Below are 21,962 nucleotides of genomic sequence, written 5' to 3'. Positions count from 1 at the left end.
ATGGAGACAGATGCAACAGAAAGACCCAGAAAAAAAATATTTCCTCTGGGGGAATACGTACAAGCACACAAGCATTTGATGGCAACAAGAGAAGATAGCCACAGATCTGTGTGTTTCATGGACTTGTATTTAAAGAGTGGTTTGGAGGGAAGGCCACTGCACAGAACTGGCATTCACTGTGTTGTGTTCACCATTTGCCTGTCGTTGTTGCTGAGTCGGGAGCATTACATGAGCAAGATCCCACATGGGCAGTTGGCACTGGCCCCACACTGAAGGTCTCCAGTGCTTCCAGTTTCCCAAAGAGCGAAGAACCACATTTTCTCAGTGCCTAGGACAGGGCAGTCTACATCTATCGTAGAACTGCGATAGCAATAATTGCAAATTTTACCTTCAAATTCAAGAATGAAAAAAAGTAATGATTTTGTAAATGGAACTACTGGCTAAACTTTTTGGAGAACCTCAGCAATGTTGTGTGGGAACCTTTAGACTACAACAGGAGGTCTTTGTCACTGCTGCAGGCCCCGTTCGCCATTTCCACCATGCTGAGCAAAACCCTTTGAGATTTGTTGTTACTGCGAGCCAGGTGTTACCTGCAGCCACACACAGATAAGGGAAGATGCAAGCACAGGAGGAGAAAAAGCAAGCTGACAAGTCAGTCACGTCTTACAGATGAGTTCCTAGGCTGCTTTTCCAGCCACAGGTGGACTCAGGTGCTTGGTCGTTGATACCTTTGATATATTTGCTATGCTTGCCCTTATTAAGGGGGAAAATAAAAAAAGCACACAAGCAGAAACTTTCATCCACAGATCTCCTAAAGTCTTTCCTAAGCACAATATTCCAGTATACAAACTATTTACTGTATACTTCCTTCAGCACTGACAAAACCACCTCTGAGCCTCTTTAAAGAGGAAACAGATAATAAACCAGCTAACAAGCCTGCACTCTAATTGACAACACAGAAAGGAGGGAAAGATGCTGCATCTACTTGCAACTGCAGGAAGAACTTTAGGCAAACAGTATATAATTAATCGAGTTGGGATTTCACTAAGATCCCCTGGTCTTATGAAAAATGCCATAAGACATTTAATGACCACAGGTGAGGAGAATCTTGGGTTTACATCTCATTTGAAACTTATTTTGCAGATTATAAAGTGATCCAACACCAGCCCCAAACCCCACACAAATTATTCTTTCCACTTTTCTATTTGCCTTTGGACAACGCCGCAGCACTCCCTCTGTGAGCTGTGGGACCTCTTTTTGAATGGGATGAACAAAACTGCACCTTGCAACCACTCCAGTAACTACTCAGGGGAAAAATTAGCTGAATAGGAATCTCTCAACCATTTCGCTGCTACTTCCTTTTAGAAGAATGCAGCTGGGATGGGAAAAAAAAGTCAAAGCAACAAAAATGTCTTTGCTAAAATATTTATTTACTATCAATACTTCAGGATGTGTTTTGTTTAGGCAACAGGAACAACACACCAGCAAGACATCCTGACTTTACCCACAACAGACAGGATTTTCAGCTAGACACAACAGCAGCTTATTATTACCCTTGAAGGCAAGCAGAGGTTTGCCATTGACTTCACCAAGAAAAGAATTGAGCCAGCAAAATGCTTTCAAAAATCCTCCCTACTAATAATAGCACAGACACCATGGGGCAGCAGAGTATTTAACAGGCAAGATCTGCTATATCTTTTACTTCATTTGAAATGACTTTGGGGCTCACCTACATGAAAAAGAAATCATATGTGGCTATTACAGACCCATAGCAATCCTTAATCATTGACATCATGGTGCTTTATTTAAGAAGTAAGAAAAACCAGGAGCAAACTCTGGGAACTCCCACTGAAGTACAGTGGCTGGGAAGCTGGGTGGCCAGCAGAAGCAGAGAATTGCTTGGTGACTGAACTTACTGTGCCAGTATGTCCCCACCTTTTGTCCAGTGCAGTCTCGCTGTCAGAGCCACGGCTATTTGTCAGAGCCAAGCATATTTTCATCCTAAATGCTGTTTGGGGGTGAGGGAGCAAGACAGAGTGAATCTGTGGCTTTAGGTGTTCATTCATCCGGGACCTCTGTATTTGGTAATTTGGGTACTATGTTGTGTGTACATCATTGCTCCTGTTGCATGATCAGTTAATTTTTTTTTAAAATTACAAATATAATATCCTAAATACCAATAACTGGGAAGACTAAGAACACATCCAAATAATAGGAGTTATTTCAGCCATCAGGAAGCAAGCAAGCACTCCCCTGCCCCAAGTACTGTGAAATTAAGACACTTATAAATCCTTTCCCAGCAAGCCCTAGAGAAATAAAAGAGGCTTTAAATATAACCTAGCCTACCACTTCATATAGCAAGGGGAGCAGCAGAACTGAGGGTAAGCAGAGATCAGCAGAAGAAAGGACAAACATAATTGCTGGAGTCAAACAGAGAAAATTGCAGGTAAATACCAGCTAGATGTGATTCCAAAAACTTCCCCAAAGCCCAAGGTGGCTCCATGGTTAACACCCAGCTCGCTGCGGCTGCAGCCATGTGTGGCGAGGGAAGGGGACTGCTGACATGTAGGTCAAGCAAAACTGTAAAAGGCATCACTAAATGCACAATAGCTTGTTAATCAGAGTTGTGCCATTGAGACTCCATTGCTGGATAAGCTTTTATACAGCTTTGACACTTAAAAATGGTGTTAGGAAATGCAGAGCTTGCCAGCTCTTTAGGATTTCAGCCAGCACAATGAATGGCATTTGTAGTACCTCTTCCAACTTGCTGGCACAACATTTTGCCACGCGTTCACACGTGCGTTCCATGGCAGAGACGCACAGGCAGAGACCTGGAGGAGAAGCAGCTCAAAATGACAGATCTGGCAGGAAGGAAATTGGACAGAGCTGAACTCATAAAAGGAAAAATAATTTTTAAAAAATCCACCAACAGCTGCACCAGTGTAACTCATCCTTTTGCTTCCCAGGCCAGGTCTGTACCAACAGTGGTGGTTCCCATTGCCTCTGGCCAGAATTTGCTGTCTCAGCAGCTCAGAAGGGGTATTTGAGGGCAGGGAAGGGCAATCCAAGAGCAGCTGCATCGCGAGAACTTTGTGCTGCCAGGGAAACAGCTTACTTGGTAATGGAAGCATCATTCTGGGCTTATTTTTTTCTCCTCATTGGTTTTGTATCCCCATAGCATCAGCTAACTTAATCAAGCCCCAGACAGCAGAGCACCAGCCACAGGATATAAACATGCAGCAAACCAGCAGAGCCCAACACAGAGCAAGCAAGAAGGTAAGAGCGCACACCAGTGCTAGAGGCACCAGGCAGAGATGAGCAAGATTTTGTCTTTAATACATGGAGAACTGCCTAACATTGCTATTACATGAATCCTCATTAAGCAATAAATAAAACCAGGCTGTGTCTCCAATGACCAAGACACCAACTCCCAAATCCAGCTCCCTACAACCAAGTAAATCCCATGCCTTCTTCTAATCCATCATCCCTGAAGGAAGGGAGAAGCCCTTCAGGACCATTCCCAGAACCTCCCCATTCCTGTTGCCCCATGCTAATAAAGATACTGGCACATTCACACTGCTCTGAATACCCTTCTCATGTTTAATCATGACACTATTAGCTGTTATGGTTGCAAGGACCACATTAAAAGTGGAGAGCGAGGCTTGCAATGCTTGAGTGAGGGAGCAAACGGCACTCACCACCTCGGGCAGGATTTAATCAGACGCCCGGGGTGCTGTGCAGCACAGACAGAAGCCTGCACACATCTCAGCAATTCAGCGCAAGCTCCTGCAGCTGCGACCTGGGGCAACACCCGAGACAGACAGACAGCATTTATTTTCAGTTCACTGAAGACAGCACGAAACCTAAGGAATTTAGCACTAAGCTTCAATAAAGCAAAACCCAGTGCAAGAAGTCCTGTGCTGGGAATTACCTGGGCTGGGAACTGCACAGTGCTGTATGAGAATGGGAAGACAAGCACCATCTTCATCTTAGTGAGCAGGCCTTGCTTAATTTACTCTGCTGGCAGGGCCTAAAAAAAAAGTATAATTTCTGCATTTCTCCCTGCTCCCAGTCTGTAAAGTTTCCCATCCACTGGGCTGTAAGGAGCTCCTGACAGGGAGGATATCCCACCAGCCAGCCCCTTGGTGATCAGAGTGCTTCAAACCTTCTTGGGCATGCACGTGATCAAGCAGTGATCCTCAGATTAAAAAAAAAAATATCTGGGAAGACAACAGGTAAAATTCACCTATGCTTTCTAACATCTTCCTTGGTGGAGAACATCTCCCAATTAATATGATGCACACCAAGAGGAAAGCTAATCCCACAGGGGATCCCTTCAAAAGCAAACTCCAGACACAATATGTGCTGCTGGCCCCCATTCCCAGCACACAGACCAACTGGGGAGACTGCTGCAATCAGAAACTTTCAGTTTTAAATAATTCTGAAATTGTCAGTCTGGGGGTTGTTCAAACTGGAGCTATTTTTTCATGTGGGTCAGGATTTGGGGGATTTCCAGAGTGTTTCAGTTGAGGCTTCTCTAAGCAAACAAGAGACGGAAAGTTTTACAAGCTCATCTTGTCACTCCTACGCACGTAGGTAAACGAACCATGGCTATAGCAGTACTTGGCCCAATTCAGCCCCAATCTGCCCCAGCCAGCCCCTGTCTCCCTCTCTGAGCCTCCTCAGAGCACCCTGCGGGGAGGGAGCTGGGTGCGACCTGATGCAGCAGAGGCATTGCTGCTCCCCGAAAGCTTGCAGAGCTGGTTGTCTGCAAGTGGCGGTACAGGGCTGCACTATCCACCAGCCCCCAGCTGTTTTCAGGTCACCAAATGGCTCTCGCTTCCTTGGAGGGAGAAGAAAGAGACAGGTAGGGATGGAGGAGAAAGTTTTGAGGTTTCTTACTACCTTTAAGTTATGTAAAGTAATTTCTCATGGCTAATTTCAGTGCAGTCAGCTCCTCCTGTGAAGTGGCTCAAACCACGAGGAGCCACACCAGAGGGGTTATTACAGCAGTTCCTCCAATTTTGGGGCACCTCAGGAGCTTGCGATTACCCAAGTAACAAAGCTTTGGTGTTTCCATCCCCCAGGGCGCACCAGGAAGGAGCCACTTTGCAGGGGTGACCACATCTTGGCGGTGTGGAGCCCAGGCACCAGCAGCATCACTCAGAGCTGTAACAACAGGCGTGTGGCCAAGTCATCTCCAGCACCATGGGACAGGGCAAGGAGAGAATGGAGAGCAAGAGTTATAAAGCCTCACCAAGGAAAAGCCACCCTTCTGGGTCCTTTCAACCCCAGGATGGGGCAAGTAGCATGAACAGGCTCAGACCACTCCCCGCCAACCCCATTCCTTTGTGCAATCAAACATGCAAAATTTGCACTGTTGACGTGGCTCAAGTCCTCTACCTGGACTCCTGTAGGCATCCCAGCAAAGCCCAAACAGTGCAATTCTGCCCTGCCATGACAGCAGGGTAATTTCTCCTCCCTGATGTGTTTTATTACCCCACAGAAGGAAACTCATGTTTTTGGAAATTGAATTACACTTTCTTGAATATTAAGAGAAAAAGTTATTCCCTTTGCTGAGCTGCGTTAATAACATCCCTGTTTTACAGCTTGCAGGGAAGGAACAAACTAAGTCTTCTCGTGTTGACTTTCAGTTCTTGAGCTGAGACCCAGAGTGTTGATCTGCTACTTGCAGCGACAGCGAGCTGCTTGAGGAGGCTGCATCAAACACAGAGAAGAGGCACTCAAGGCACTTGGAAAATGTCAGATTTTTAGAGGCAAGACAGAAACTGAAGAACATTTTTTGAACCAGTGGCATCAAGACACTTGTACCCAAGGACTCTAGTCCCAGACTCAACTTTTAAAGAAACAAGTAAACAAACAGAAAAAACCCCACCTTATCTTCCCAGTGCAATTTTGAGTTTTTACCAAGGGAAAAGGGTCTTTGCCTTTACTTTTTGCAAGAACTTTTACCAGGCAAACAGGTAGTGTAAAAAGGATGTTTCTTGCAACAAGGACCAAAACCCCTCCACAAACATATATATATTTGAATGAAGTATCCTAACCCAAACTTCGAGAATTTCAGCTTGATTTCAAAGATCTAATATCTCTGCCATCTGGCAGAGGAGGCAACTCATCACATCTTATCAAGGAAACTGGGCCTTCAGACAGAGGTCTTTATCTTTTTTTTTTTTTTCCTTTCCTAAGGCCCGCATTTCTGAAATCATGACTTTTATTAAACCCCAGCACGGTGTGGATCACAGCCATAATTCTTTTTCCCCCACCTTCCCACTGCAAATCCATTCAAAGTGAGTGACATTTGCAAAGTGTATTTTCACGGCCCTCCATAATCCCTTCAGAATATTAAGACTGCATTACTTTGTCTTTGGTTACATTAACTTCAATTTTCCTTATGAGTAAGTATTTGGCTAAAAATTAATATAGTGAAGTTGAAAAGAATCTTATGATAGGAAAAAGACTAATTTCATCTCTGGCTGCTCAGATACCAGAGTACACTGGGGTTAATGTAATTAACTTACAATTTTAGCCTAGGTTGTGTACATACACTGAATCTCCCTGCTGGAAACAAGATTAGATTTTATTACACTATATATCCTGGTTATCTTCACCATGCCTCCAATATTACTTTCCTCAATGACTTCAAGGCTCTCTGCTGCAATGAAGATGCAGAACCATCTGGTATTGAGCCCATGCAGTTTATTTAAGGATTTAATTAAATGCTCTAAATGGAGAGCTTCTTTGAATTAACATTTTAAATGTGACTTATTGCAGGTTTAATATTGTCTTAATGCCAACCTGGGAAACTCCATAGCCAAGTTGTTGACGTTTAAATTGAATTCATTTGGGTGGCTCCAGGGGGACTCATTAATTAATCTAAACAACTAATGGGGATTGGTTCTGACTTTTGATGAAGATTATTTACAGAGACAATTTGCAGTGAATAAAGAGTCACAGTAGGCAAATGTTTAATTGAATTTAAAAAAAAAAAAAAAGGACATCTCATTGTGTTCAATATCAAGGATGCATCTTGCGCGTAAGCTTTGAAATACCAAGAAAGGGACGATTGCTTGAAGCTTCCTAGCTGCACACTAATAACAAAGAGAATGGGTAATTACATTTGCCTGTGTAATTTGCAGTTTGTAAGAGGACAACAGGTCTGTCTGGCTCACAGTACACACAGAAAGACTCCAACAGGAAATGCTGTCTGTTACAAAGGCCAAGTTGCCCCACTCACTTTTACTCACATACCAGAAAATGGCATTTTCTGACCAATCATCATCTGGAGAAACAGACCCAACTCCTCTCGCTTACATTTGCAAAAACCCAGAACAACTGCAATCAGATCAGCAGAGCTGCTTTAATTTACAACAACTTAACCTATAACACTCAATCTTCTTTTATTCTTTGATTATATCAACTTTGGAATCAGTTATTTGCACCTCTGCACCACGAGCCCTGCAAGCACTAACATCTAGTTATTATGTGGTTAGTTTTCAGTAAGCCACAGTAGCAAAACAGTACTTGCTTCACTCTGTATCTGCACTCATTAAAGCAAATCATCCTTTAGCATTTTTCCACTATTATCATTATCCCATCTCATCTCGAAGTTTCCAGTAACACCAGAGGTTGCCATCAAAGCAAGAAAACACGGTGTACTAAATGCTATGCACACTCATATTCCCAGGGAAACACATCTCCTGCCCTGCAACCCCAGCTCCTGAGGGCACAAACACCTCTAAATACCTGTGATTTCAAGCGTGAATTCTTGAAGAGCAGTTGTGTGTTTAACACAAAGCATGCGTGTTACTGGTGAGCGTCCCAAGAAAGCACAGCAGACCCAGGAGTGAGACAGAGAGGTAGATCACAGGGTAAAGATGTCAGCAGCAGGCTGGGGCTCTCTTGCCTGATGTACCCTCTCCTATGGAATTTCTGCTCTTGCTTGTTATGGACTGTCCTTAACCTAAAGCCAAACTGATTTTAGATTGAAAAGGACAGCATTGGAGGGTAGGAGAGGTGAAGGACAGAAGAAAAAAACAACATCAAACGTCACAAGTGCTACACTTCTATAGTGTGGCCATTAACCATGCAGAGAACTTTGATGGAGAAATCATCCAGTGTCTTAAACACTCACATAACTGGGAAACACATCAGCTACTAAAGATGCCCAGTGGAGACTGGAGCAGCACACACTGACTCTTCTCTGAACAATAATGTGACTGCCTCTCCCTCAAAGGGGTACCAGTTACCTGGGAGACTCACATCTCTTGGTCTGCTTTGATCCAGACATGAAGGACCTCAGCTGTGGTCAGGTCTCTCAGGGAGCCTTATTCATGTAGAACAGGCCATATCTCACAGCAGGCAGCTAAAAGCCTTTAGCAGGCAGTGGCCATCAAATTCTACTGATTTTAGCAGCCACACAAGTCAATCCAAACATTTGATGTTTTGAACTCCACCGCACTGTGTCCAGCTCTAACAACCAACTGCACGTCACAAAGTGCACTCCCTTTCTCCACCATTGGGGTATGACAGGAGTCCTGCTCCATGCCAGCATTGTCCAGTTGGTTAAACCACCTCTGAGGACTGTTATTGGGGAGTGCAAACAAGACAAAACCACTGTGAACATGTTTCACCTCATGCCAGAGGCAAGGCTGAACCCAGGCTGGGCTCACAGTGCTGAGTAGGGTTGTACAAGGCAAAGCCATCGTCTTCCCCACATGCCCCAGTCTGCGTTGCACGATCCCAGCCAGAGCCCAAGGCTGAGCCCACACTCTCCTCTGATCTCTCTATGAAAATAAAATGCAAATCTGACTATAACATCACAACCTGTCTTGTCTGAATTGAAGAGGTTCCAAACTCCTTTTCTCTCCAAGGCTGGGCACATCCTGCATGCTAATTTAGGAGGCAATTGAGGGGGAGGGTGCATTAAGAAAATGCACATAGCCATTAAGCCAGGAAGACTAAAGCATCCTGCCTCGATCAGCACTGCTGGATACTGTCTAGAGCATTGCCAGCTGCTCTCAGATACCTATGGTGGAGCTCTTTTATGCAAACACCTCCAGTAACAGCTTTTGTGGATCTGACAGACAGAGTGGTTAAAAATTAGGCATTCAGTGGGCATCCAGTGGAGAGACGTTGTACAGCACATCTGAAGAGGGGAGTCACACTCAGAAAGGAAATTCTGAATTGTCTGAAGGGCAAAAGCTGTTCAGGCAGGCAGGACGGATCCCGACAGCAGATCAAGCTGTGCTGAGTATCGCCCAGATCATCCCCCCAAGATCCCAGCTCCCATGAACGTGGATTCACAGACAGAAGACACTCACATCTCAAAAGAAGCAACCGAGGCAGATATTCACAGCAAATGGGAGTATGGAAGGATTATGGTGTTTTCCCCATCAACTCTCAAAATTTCCTACAGAACCTCTTCTGCCATTTTTTTTTAATCACCAACTCGCTCAGGGCTCTCTCAAGGTGGTGTAGCTGTTTAATGTATTTTATTTTCCCCAGGACTGCTCGCTCTCAGTGTGAAAAGTGGCAGTTATTTTGGGAAACCTGAAATCAAGTGGGTGAGCAAAGGAATTATTCATGAGGACACCATCAGGAGGAAGGTTACCTCCTTCACCCTGACAGGAGGCCGATAGCTCAGCCCTCGTTTCAGGCTCAAAATGAAGAGGCAAAAGTTTCTGCCCTCTCAAACCTGGATGAGGCATTAGGAGCTGAAATTATAGGGAAAGGCACAGCTGGTCCATTACCGGAGCAGCGAGGGGAGCTATGGCAACACTTGAGGCTCCTTCCAGCCCTGTGATCTAAGTCTTAGTAAAAATCAAGCACACATTGCAATGTCAATTAGGTTTGATTATCCACAAGGGTATAAAGCTGGTGCTTGCTTAGTCTGCAGGGCTGTGTCCTGCTTTAAATGCCTGTCCTTCCTTCCCAGAGCAGGCACCCTCCGATTTCACCCATGGGAACTGAGGTTTCCCTCATGCTGATGAGACACAGAAGTAGGGCTTAAAGCAATTCTTGTGTTCTAAAGCTTCTCTTACACGTAATGCTATTTTTCTACTTGGAGCAACTCAGTCTGCACCTACCTGTGAAAATGGCACGCATTACAGATAACCTTCTCAATAAAAGATGCTAAGTTCGACATGCACGGGACAGACACAAGAGCTTTATTAAACAACTTCTCTTTCCAAGGCCTTTAAGAAAACAGTCCTTTAGCAGCACCAACTCTCCTCAGTTCTTTCCATACACAAAAGCTACACTAACAGCCGTTAAACCATCATTTCTGGCTTGCAGCACTGACAAACCAGAGGGTTTGGCTTGATCCATGACAGCAAGGTCAATAAATAGCAGAGAAGTCATCTACCCAGTGGAGCCTGCTGGCTGTAGAGGGGTCACTGGAGTGAACAAAACATTATCTGAGCAAAAATGTTTGGGTTTTTTTTGTTTGTTTGTTAACTGAAATCCTGGAGCTGCTGGGACAGTCCTTACTTCAGTAATGATTTCTGGTGTTCACTGCATTTTCTTTTGAAACACCTTGTTGCTGTAGGGAATACCAGATGCTCCGGTTATGCTGCTATTGCCTAGGGACAGCCTTCAGATATTTTGTTTGATTTTTCTACTTCATCTATCATCAAAACAAAATATCTTATCCAAACTTCCATGGGTTCCTGTGGGCTTTGGACCAACGATTAAAAGCATCTGCTAAGGGGTAACCACACTGTTCCTGCCCTGAGCCAAATAGCCGGGATTGAGAGCTGACAGATTTGGGACTGCCATTTAGGTTACTGCAAAATACATATCTAAATAATATACAAATGTATTTCATGTTTTATATGTGTAAATGTATCAGGAATGTATATACACACACATGCACACAAACAACTTAAAAACCCTAAAATCTCCCCCAGTGATGCTATGAAAAACCCTGATATGCAGCCTATTTTAATTGAAGGCTGGTCAAATCCATGTGTAGAAACAAACTGTGACAGAACAGCTAAAGGGCCTTCTAGGGAAACAGAGCTGATTAAAACCAGCAAGCTAAATTTGAAAGCAAGGTGATAGAAACTGGCACATGAAGATGCATTTTCTTTCTTATTCTCATTTACACTCCTCTGTTATAAATAAGGCTGTTCTGAGAAAAAAAAAATTGAAGTTGTTATGTTGAAATGTTAGATGGCAAAGCCATCACCTTTGTCACTGTTTGGCTTAAAATGCATCTTTCCACATCCCACATGCACACGGAATATAAACAGTAAAAAGAAACATTTAAACAAATATTTGCAAGGGAGGCTTGTTTGTTTTTAAATACTTGTCCTAATCCAGACAGAATCCACAGACCACACAGAGTGTCCTAAAACACCACTTCTTTGTTCCCTTATAAAAAAGGAGCAGGAACATACGTATTACCAAAGGAGATCTGGGTAAGGGAAGAAGAACTTAAGGCATACTGGCAAGACTTACACTCTCAGACGCAAGCATCAAACCAAAATGCCTATATCCATTTTTGCATCTTGCCCCAAACAGCTACACGAAGAGCCTGTGTATGATCCTGAACCAGAGTATGATCCTGAACTTGAGTTTCAAGTAAAGCTGAGTTTGGGTTTCACACCTGGGACCAGTACCAAAAACATCACCCCAGTCTGGCTACCTCTGTCATAGTTCATCTCAGCAACGATAACGACTAATTTTTGCCAACCAGGGTGCATATTTTCCTTTTGTAAAGCAGAAGACATCAACACAATGAGTGTTAAGTTTTGGATTAAACAAAGCTGAAAGACTGACCTTCTGTCTGTCACCAAGATCTTGATTGTCTTTGGTATTAAATTCACAGGCAGGAGCTTCCATGTCCTGGAAAAAAAAAAAAAATTGAATTTGTGTTACTCCCAAATTTTACACCCATGTTTGTTCCAACAGTATTTACACTACACAGTGCACAGAAAGCTTCAACTTTGTGCTCAGCATTTCTGGTAGCTCAAGCACAGGAGGGACCAGAAATGAAGAAATAAAAGTTCCCAGTTTCTCGGCACTGGTATGGATATACGGCAAAAGACAGCCAACCCATTCTTGGGGGACAAAGTGGCTGGAAACACACAGAAAAAGCCTTAAAAAAATAAAAGAAAAAAATCTTTTCCTTTCTAAACTTTCTCTTTAAAAAAAAAGACTGAAAATTTTGAGATATCTGCCACTTTCTGTAGCAAGAAGTGGGACAATTTTTCTAAAAGATTTTAAAATCTGACTTTTCATTAAAACTTGAATAGCCAATAACAGCTAAGAATGCTCTGCAGTTCTGCAGCCTCTGTTTCCCCAAAAGCTTCCCTCTCACCCTATCCATTGCCCCTGTTGGTGCCAATATCTCTATTTTAGAGAGATGCAAACACAGACAGAAAGAGCTGTTTTGTCCGAAGACCCCCGGCAGGTAACGGCGGACTCGAGAGCAGAGCCCGGAGCTGCAGCAGAGCCGCCCCATCTCTGCTAGAAAATCCTTGAAGCTTTGAGGAAAAACCAAAGGTGACAGCAGGAAGGCTCCAGACAAGGCACAGGGAATTGAGTCCACTATAGCAATAATATCTCTGTAAATTGTTCTCCCGGTGAAAAGCCAGTATGGTGCTAAAAACCACAGAGTTTTACATTGTTACCTAGAGCATGAAATAACATCCCCGTTGAGGGCTGCAGGCTCGTAAAGCATAATGGAGAGTCGTGAATGGGATTTCCAAAGCTACCCGAATGCTTTTCAATAAGGCTGAACTCCTAAATTATTGAGGCACTTTAGAAAAATCCCACTTCATAGAAGTAAATCCACAAGATATCAGTATCTCCATCAGTCCTCGTGGACTTTGTGGTTACAGAATAAACGCCCTAACAAAACATCAGCTGGTAAATTATTGTGTGATTGCTGATGCCTGAGGATAATGTCAGGAGAGTGGCCAGGCTCTCCTCACTTAATTCTTCATTTTGCCTTTGAAAATATCAACAAGCTGCTCCAGATTCAGCTTCGCTTCCTCAAAATTTGTGTAATGCTCATGTTTATTGGACACATTCCTCAGGCAGAGCAAGGAAAGCTACTAAGAAAACATGAGGCAGGCCTTCAAAAATAACAGATCTGTTAAAAATATTGTTTCTACAGTGCGCGCATATTTTCCTTCACTGTGCATGTGGATGGGCATCTATTTTGTAGGCAGTCCGTACAGACCATGGCAGGAGGCACCTGCACAAATTCAGGGTTTGTGCAGAGAATTGCCGCTTGATCTCCTGGCAAATAACGTGCAATACGATGGAAAATATCTATTGGCTCTTTGTATTCAGAATATCTAACAGCGAGAGAATTACTACATGCCAAGTTAGACATCTTAAATACCAGATTAACACACGAGCAACAGAAACTCTGAATTAGATGCCAGGGTGTAAGAGATAGGGCTGGTTCAGCCCTGCCTTGGCCAAAAGCTAGGAAATCCAGACCAGAAAGTCCTGTTTCATGCACACAAGAACTGGTAAAATCAGGTCTGCGCTTATGTTGTTTAGTAACTAAATTATCACCCACTCCCTTTTCAGCCTTCTGTACTGAACTACCCAGGGCAGCAGATTAAGGGGAAGGGAACACACAAAGCAGAAAGCCATCATAATTTGTTTCTGGAGAAGACAACTGAAAGATAGGACAGCAGAATTAGAATGATGCAGCTCTGAGGCACAAAGCATACCAAGACCAATGCCCATTACCCAGCACGATGTTCTACTACTTTCTTAGCAACACGCGTCTTTTGGATTAATTTTCTGAAAGAAAACAGACCGTCTCAACAGCAGCCTGATGGGCTCAGCAATTCGCTTTACAATTACTCACTAAACTACCTTGATTTAATTATTCAAGAAGAATCTCACTGCCACTGATAACTACTTAATTAAAAACACAACTTTAGAGCAATAAGAGAGTCATGTTATATTGCATTTGAAATAGATTTCTTGCTGAAAACATGTACAGTTCATTTTAACTGGCTTAATGTACCAATATATTTAGAGTCCCAAGGATTTTAAGAATAGCTAGAGCAACTGTGATCATCCAGGGGCTGCAAGCAACACTCATAAGCTTGTTCTCATGTGGAGCAATTCCAGTAAAATCAAATTAAGAAAAGCATCACTGCAACAGAGCTAGTCTGGAGCATAAGCAAACTTTATGCGTAGGAAAGTCAGAAGTTGAGAGACAGGACAAGCTCTTACCCTGTTCACGCTTCCGCTTCACCTTTCCAAGCACTGCAGCTTCTGCCTGCTCGCCTGCCTCCTGCCCTTTTTGCTAGCACGAGAGGCCCACAGGTGAAGGTGTGAAGCCCTAAGTGGGGCTGCCCTTTGCATTCCCACCCAGGACACACCAGCTGAGGAGGATCCACCCTGGTCCCAGCTGGGGCAAATGCAGGTAATTTTACCCCTCTCACACCCTGCTGTGATCTGCCTTTTCTCTCTGGTATTGCTCTGTTACAAGCCAAAAATGGGAAACTTGTGCTCGTTCTGTAAAAGCACCCTTGGCCCTGACAACTCTTCAGTACTACCTTCAGCTCAAAACATTGCAAAGGCACAAACATCAAGTGTCCAACCTGTCCTGAACCTCAGTCCTGAAAGTCCCTAGGATCTCCCCCAACAGGATCTTCTGCCTCTGCCCCAGCCTGCGTGCATGGCGGGGATATCCAGCCCTTTCCTCCATGCCCCCCGTGTCAGTATGGTGAGAGCAGCTCAGATCCTCCAGGTTGGAGATCTCTGGCTGAGGGCAACTGCCTGAAAGCAATTCACATTTGTTATGAATCTTAGCATTTTAATGGGTATCAAGTATGGATATCATCTGATCCTTGCAAGAGTTAAGAGCAGCCTTTGATAACTTCGTTTTTTTAACCTGTGACAGGAGGGGTTGGGAATTAATTAGCTCGATTGCTGCTGTGACAGAGATGGAGACAGCCTTTGGAGGAAAGAGCTCATAGTTGCCTATGGTGAGATGGACGAGGTGCAAGCAGGGGTAACTGCAGGCACCAGCAGGACTCATGCAGTGTGTTCTGAGCGCACCAGCTAGACTTAGACTGTGCCAAGTGATGCAGGAAAGCCTCCTGGATTAATAGCATGCCAATTCCTATTTAGTTATTTAAAACATCTCTCCTTCCCCTTAACTAGGAGGTACTGGCTCCTTTGGTTTTAATACATTTTCGGTACAGCTGAAACTGTATATGTACTTATATATGAAAAAATTAAATGACTGCCTTCTTGAATATTATCTTCCCGGTTTATTGTGTGCCCTCTCTCCCCTTCTCTTCCCGGAGAGACCAACCATCACATGAAAATGGTTTTCATCATCTGCAAAATTTGATGCCCAAAATAGCCCCATGGTTGCCCTAGCAACTAGCATTTATTCCCCCTCCCCCCAGCATCTCCCCCCTTTGCATATTGCTGCATATTTCTATCATCTCTTTCCAGGCACAGTTCATAAACACGGCTGCATAATAAAGAATGTTATCACCAATGACTTACAGCCCAGCTGCTGCAAATAAGATATGAAGTGGCAGGGAAATACAATTTCATGCAGCTAGGACAACAGATTGATTGGGTGCCCTTCAAATTTGATGCCACTTCTTTAAGTCTGTCCAAATTAAAAAAAAAAAAAAAAAGTTAGTTTCCCCACCTCCCCATCTTTCCATGGTAGCAACAGACAATAAAAGTGGGAGATAATTCACTAGGACACTCATTATGTCTGCAGCAACCTTGCCCTGAGAGACTGACAATTTAAAGAGATGTGCTGCTTTTCCCTGCCACCTCCTCTACTTTTTCCCCCAGCCACCCTTCTTCATCAAAAGTCTTATTCCTCCCTATTTGGTTGCCTGTTTAATTTAATTATCTTCCCTTTCAAAATATTATTTCTGTTCAGATTACTGGCCAGAAGGTTGTTATAGATAGAGACAAGCAAACACCTTAATTTCATTACCACCATCTCAAAAATTTTATCCTTATTTTTATTTAGTTTTCGTAGAACAATATGAAAAGCCTCCCTCCCCTAGCATTTCTATCAAAGAACACCCCAGCGAGGACAAAAAGAGGTGTGCTTTTAAATTCTTCTTCCCCCCCGTCATTTCTGATGAGTTGACTTTCAAGGATATGGAGATCTGCTTTGGAGGCTGACGTGAATGTGCAGAGATCACCTTGTGATCTTCTGGTAGCAAAGTACAATACAGCTCAGGGTTTCTCTCCCATATTCACTTCTCCTTTCTGTCCCCTTCCTCCCCTCTCCATTGCTAATAGTGGTTTACTGAATTCTTCTTCTACACCCCTGTGTGTCGCCCAGGGCAAGCTTGCGGTGTCTGGCTCTTTGAGACACTGTTCCTTCCTTCCTCCCTCTTGGGCGCAAATTGCCTTCCCTGCGGCATCCCACATCGCTATTCCTTTGCATGGAAAGAATGCATGGAGCAGTGCTGGCAAGAATGGGGGTCGTTCTGGGGATTTTGGCACTGACCTCAGACACTGCAGCTGTTGGGGAAAGAGCAAGACACAAGATATGTGTAATGGTGCACAGAGACCTCACTGCTTGGAAATTTGCAGCGAAGGAAAATCTGGTTTATTCCCATTTAACAAAGAGAAGAGAGAGACCCATCATATGTGTTGTGCAGCCTCTGGCTCCAAATCGTGTCTAGGATTAGTTAACACTAATCAATCAGAATCAATAAAATCAATCACAGAGGGAGGAAATCAATCCTTGCAGAAGCAGTTCTCCTAGTGCTCGACAGCAGCAACAACCCCAAAGTTCTCCCAAAGAGTCCTGAATTAACTCTCATGCATCTGGACACAAGACAAAGGTTGTCATCTCTTCAGCATCTCCAGTGAGCATTTCTCATAGCCAGAGATTGCAACTGCCAGGCTGACCTGCAGCCAGCTCTTCCTGCCCAAGAGCCTGCAGATATGGGGATGGGTTGCTCCTTGATCTAATTATATTAAATGTGTGATCTGCAAGATCCCATTGCCTCTCAGTTCCTCCTTTCCCATTGGTACATTGCAATAATGAATCTAAAACAAAGTTTCAAATACAAACAGCTCTGATCCGTGCAATGAACTGAATCTGAATTCTGGCAGTCTGCACTCATTGGTCCTAGGATATTGTGATGCTTAAACGTGCAGGACATTTGCCAGCTCTTCAGATGGAAAACATGAAAGCAGTTCAGAATAGGATTATTACTGAGAGATGAGGTTTTAAACCAAAAACTGCAGGTAAGGAAAGTTAAAGCCATTTTCCATCTTGAAATACATTCAGTGATGGAAACTGAAGTCAGCATTAAAGCAGCGTTCATGGGTCACACAGAAGAGTGTGTTTAGAAGTAGTAGGAGAAGATACCATGGCAAAGTTGGTGGATTTTTGTTTCTTTTTTCTTTGGTGGCACTTCTAGTAGGAAAAAAGTAGAGATGAGGAGAAGCCAAAAATGTCTGATATGAAAAGGAAAGATTTTTACAAACTAATTTCTATCATGTTCTTTGAGACATGAGCAGTTCTTTAATCTAAGAAGGGTCATTTCTCTGTCAATTTTCTGCCCTAAGTAGAGGCCAAGTTCAAGAGGAGTGTGTTTCTTTTAATTTCCTTTGGATACAAGTACTTGGATACAGAATCCCATTTATCTTTCTTGACTCAAGTAAATAAATTAAAAAAACCCCACACCTTAGTGTGTCCTATAAATACTCCATAATATACAGGATCCAACATCACTTTTTTTTTTGCACCTAAAACCTTAAACCCTACTGACACCATAAAATATTCCGCATCCCATGATTGTTTCCCATAATCTAGGAGAACATTAAAGAGAGAAAAATTGTGCTGAAAAATGACATCTTATCTATTTCCTTCCTTCCTACCACCACTCCATGTTTTTGTCATTGCAGGTCAGACACCTGCTCCCCACGTTATAATCTGTGGAAGTGATAAATGCTCGTAGGCAGTGATTACAAGTGGCCGTATTCACTTGGTGTCAATCTAGAAACCAGCATGTTCGCTCAGTTGCCATTCTTTGTCCTGCCAAAAAGTGTGGAAAAAAGGCAAAAAAAGGAACTGACAATTTTTCTCTCCATCCTCCTTGTCCCTGGAGGGGAGAGCTACTGCCAGGCCCAGATGCTATATAAACCCCTGTGTCAGAGAGGGAATGCTGCAACTACGAGCAGTCTTAAAAGCTCTTAAGAGACTGGAGTATAAGGAGGATAATTTACATGAGCTGGGATCTCCTGGATTTGACCATGACCTCCGTATGGCTATGGATATATTTAACATGGAAAGACAGATGGGCAGCAAGCCAAATTGCAACATAACCTGGCAAAGCCCAATTTAATCATTGTTGCACTAGCAACGGGCAGCCCCCTGATTGATTGACCTTTCCTGCTGCTGAGCTGTATCATGCCCTCATTTAGGCAGACCTTGGGCCACCCCAGCGGGGTTGAACAGGTCAAGGAAGAAGAGTCTCATTTGGCTTTTCCCCGCCGCGCCATAGCAGCCTATGGCTGTATCCTGCTTCCAAAGGAGTGGCTGCATCGAATGTTTCCTCTGGAACAGGCACAGCTCTGATGTTCTGCACTTTCTGGTCTTACCATAGGCCTTCATCCTTCCTTTTGGGACTCCTTTTGGTGACTGAATCTGTCGGTGCCGTTGAAACCTGTGCTACGCCACGTGGGCTCTACCCTGCACATCCCCTGTAGTGCTTATGTCCAGCCTTAAGACACAAAGTATTTTACAGGCACATCTGGAGGTACCTGGTGAGTCTCTCCCCAGGTAGGGGAGCCCTGCAGTCACTGTCCATGAAGCAGATGCTGTTTTTTTTACCAATCTCCAACATCTTCCCCTACACCCCATGTACTGCTCTTAAGCAAATATTAAAACATTCACACCTTCTCTCTTAAATCACATCAGGACAGCAGTAGGATCACAGAGCTGGGACAGGAACCAGGCTCCCACAGGCAGCTGTAACACCTGCGTGATGCCATCCTTTCTGGCAATGCTCTGCATCAAGCCCAGCTCACAGTTCAAAGCCTGGTGCAACACCACACTTTTCCAGAAAACACAGTGCTGGGGCCAACAACAATGCAGGGATAGCCAAAGTCAGTACTTTGGGGCGTGCTTACCAACAGGGAATGCTCTCTTATACTACTTATGTTATTTCCAGCCGCAATATTCCAAGTGAAAAAGCTGTTATACAGGTGTAGGATCTGCAATCTTGCAGACCACGGAGGAAACCAAAATGAAAAGCCACACTCCTACCCAAGCTAGTGTGATCACAGGCAAGTTGTTGTCAGACCCTCCCTTTGTAAAGGCACACTTAGGAACAGAGAAGAAATAACAGAAGATTTAGCAATCCCATTCCATGGGATGAGTCCCCAGTGCAGATGGGATGTAGGCATTAGCTAAAGGGACCACCATTTACCATGAAAAGGCCGCAGTATGCCACTCTGCAACCAAAAATTACTCTTTAAGGAGAAGCAACAGGCACACTTAGTTCAAATTTGTTTAAGGCAATGCAAATACAAAAAACAACTCATGGCAAAGAAAGTGCAGAGGATGCTTCGTAAGGTATAGGTAAAACCCTTTTGACTCTGAGAGGTAAGGCTCCCACTTTTGTAACACAACAATGATCCAAAATATTCTGCATTTCACATGATGAATGGCTAAACCTGCCCGTTTTCCACGGGTTTGGTTGTACTGCAATGGGATGGACGATAACACAAAAGTGCGCATCACAGACCTTGTCCAAAGCATGTGGCTTCCTAGAGTTTGCTGTCTGGTTGAAGGAGATATTGTCGTTCATTGGGCAAGTAATATTTGTTGTCTTGCTACAACGCATACTTTTGTTGCAACAGCCTGCTTGCACAACGGTTTTAGGTAGGTGGGGAAAACTTACAGACTTGCACTTATGTCAAGAATTGTCACCTTTATGCTGAGACACACTTTCTGGAGAGCTTGAACAAGCCCTGGGTTAACAATACCAAGCACAGTGGGACAGAGAAATAAAAGCAGTTTACCATATGAGAAATTAACTGTTTTAATTAATTCTCAATGGAAATAGCTGGAAACAAAAGCCATGCCCAGATGGGAGACATGAGGAAGGGTAGAAATCCACTATGGAGATGAGGTTTCAACACTGCAAGATACAGGAACCCGGGAGCGCTGGTGGCCACCCCTGTTCACAACCACACCTCTGTCCTCCAAGCTGGAGATGGGCACTGGCATCTCTGCATGGTTTTGCTTTGGAAAGTAAGCAAGTAGGGAGCAGCGTTGCATCCCTGAGTGCAGGGTGAGTGGAGCCTCCCCTGGGCCAACAGACATTTAACACATCCTTTTTGCATTTGAACCAGTGAAGTGGGAGTGAAGCCCTTAACACAGCATCTGCCACTTCCCCAAGTTGCTCCACCACTTCACGGGTGGGGAGGATACATCCCAGGAACTGGCTTTCGGGTCGTCAATTATGCTGTGGCTCCGCAGTGCAACTATTCATAAATATTTACATACACACAGGCCCTTTGTTCTGCTTTTGTATGACAGAGGGGAATTTTGGCTCTGTTCTCTCTTCCTCACCTGGATTTGCTCTGCCCTTTCTGCTGGATACAAGGGATTTGATTGAATTAACTTAATTGGCAAATGTATTGTTCAGACAGCTGTGACAGAAGTGACGTCGTGCATTAGTCAGAAGGTTAAGTAGCTCATGGCAGCTCCCAACGCCTTTTTTGCTGCCAGACACCTCTGTACCACCTCTGAATTGTTGTGTTTTGAAGCAGGTTTAGAGGGCAGATCTGCTGTGTTGTACCTCACATTTGGGCACGGAGAGGCAGCATGTTCAGAAATGCCTATGTCTCTGGCTGCTTGCCATGGTCCCAGCCATTTGCCATGTCAAGTGCATTGGAAATTGTATCTACATGGCATTTTTCTTGAAAAGAGGGTAACTGTGTGTCTGGAAAACAGCCCTGCCATGCAAGCCAATGTTTCTGCCTTGTCTTTGTCTCATATGCTGTGGTTGAACTTGGCCTGTCTTGCAGACCTCAGAGCCTTGCAGGAAGGCTGTGCGTGCCCGTGTCCTGCTCTGGTGATGCTCTGCAGCACTGACACCCATCACCTCACACTTGCAGCCTGAGTTCCTCCCATGTAACTTGGTGTTAGTGGGACCACAGTTGCCCAGGGATCCCTCCATGGAAAGCAGCAAGAAACATCTCCAGATGGACATCCAGGTCCCCAGACAGGACGATTTGTCCTTGGGTAGACCTTCCTCTCTCCTCTCTGACTTTCCAGTGGCTGAGCTCATGAGGCTTATAACTTCAGTGCCTCGGTTAAGTGCCTAAAATGGACTAGTTGTCAGCAATCCTTCCCCTTCTCCCTTGAACCGTTGCCTGTTACTCATTGCATTTTGCACAAACCACATAACTTTACAGCTTGGAAACCCATTATACGCATGTGATCTTCCATAACAGTGTCAATACTTTGGCCTCCTTTGGATTCCTGCAACTAGAAGAAAACCCAAGAAGACGTATGTTAGCAGCACAGGGAAGCAGAAGGGGAACCTGATGGCTGGGGATGCTGTGGGACAGGCCAGGACGTAAAATGGGAGAGTCATTTTTCACTCTTCTTCTCATGGGCTGCATTACCCAAGATGGAGCCAGGCGCTGCACTATGACATTGCTGTATATGCACAAAAGCCATTGCTATACCAATGGGAAACAATCTGTCACCTTATGTCACTGACAGCAGCGATAGCTACACTACAGAGGCCGATGGACACTTTCAGCACATGGGTAAGGCAAGCAACCTTTTGAGATGTAACTGCTGCCTGTACCACAGCTCAGGATTAAAGTGTCTCCTCTGCTCGCAGCCTCCAGGGCTTGCAGCCTTCGCTGTTCTCCAACACACCCTCCAGTCGCTGGCAGCAGACACGGCCAACAGCAGGTGATATAAACCCAGGTGTCTC

General features: G+C 44.2%; 1 long non-coding RNA gene across 1 annotated transcript in view; it reads right to left on the bottom strand.

Moving 5' to 3' along the window:
• Window positions 1-21,962, bottom strand: part of LOC148056380 (uncharacterized) — a 174,388-nt gene that overhangs the window by 116,369 nt on the left and 36,057 nt on the right. Inside the window, exon 2 of the long non-coding RNA XR_015703130.1 lies at window positions 11,803-11,868. This is a non-coding gene — a long non-coding RNA (uncharacterized LOC148056380). The remainder of the gene's footprint in view (window positions 1-11,802; window positions 11,869-21,962) is intronic.

The sequence above is a fragment of the Nipponia nippon genome, unplaced genomic scaffold, assembly GCF_047370975.1.
Source record: "Nipponia nippon isolate SJK-2023a ecotype South Korea unplaced genomic scaffold, ASM4737097v1 scaffold_14, whole genome shotgun sequence".
NCBI lineage: Eukaryota > Metazoa > Chordata > Aves > Pelecaniformes > Threskiornithidae > Nipponia > Nipponia nippon.
Note: the sequence above shows the minus strand (reverse complement) of the source record. Positions and strands in the feature narration are given on the sequence as shown.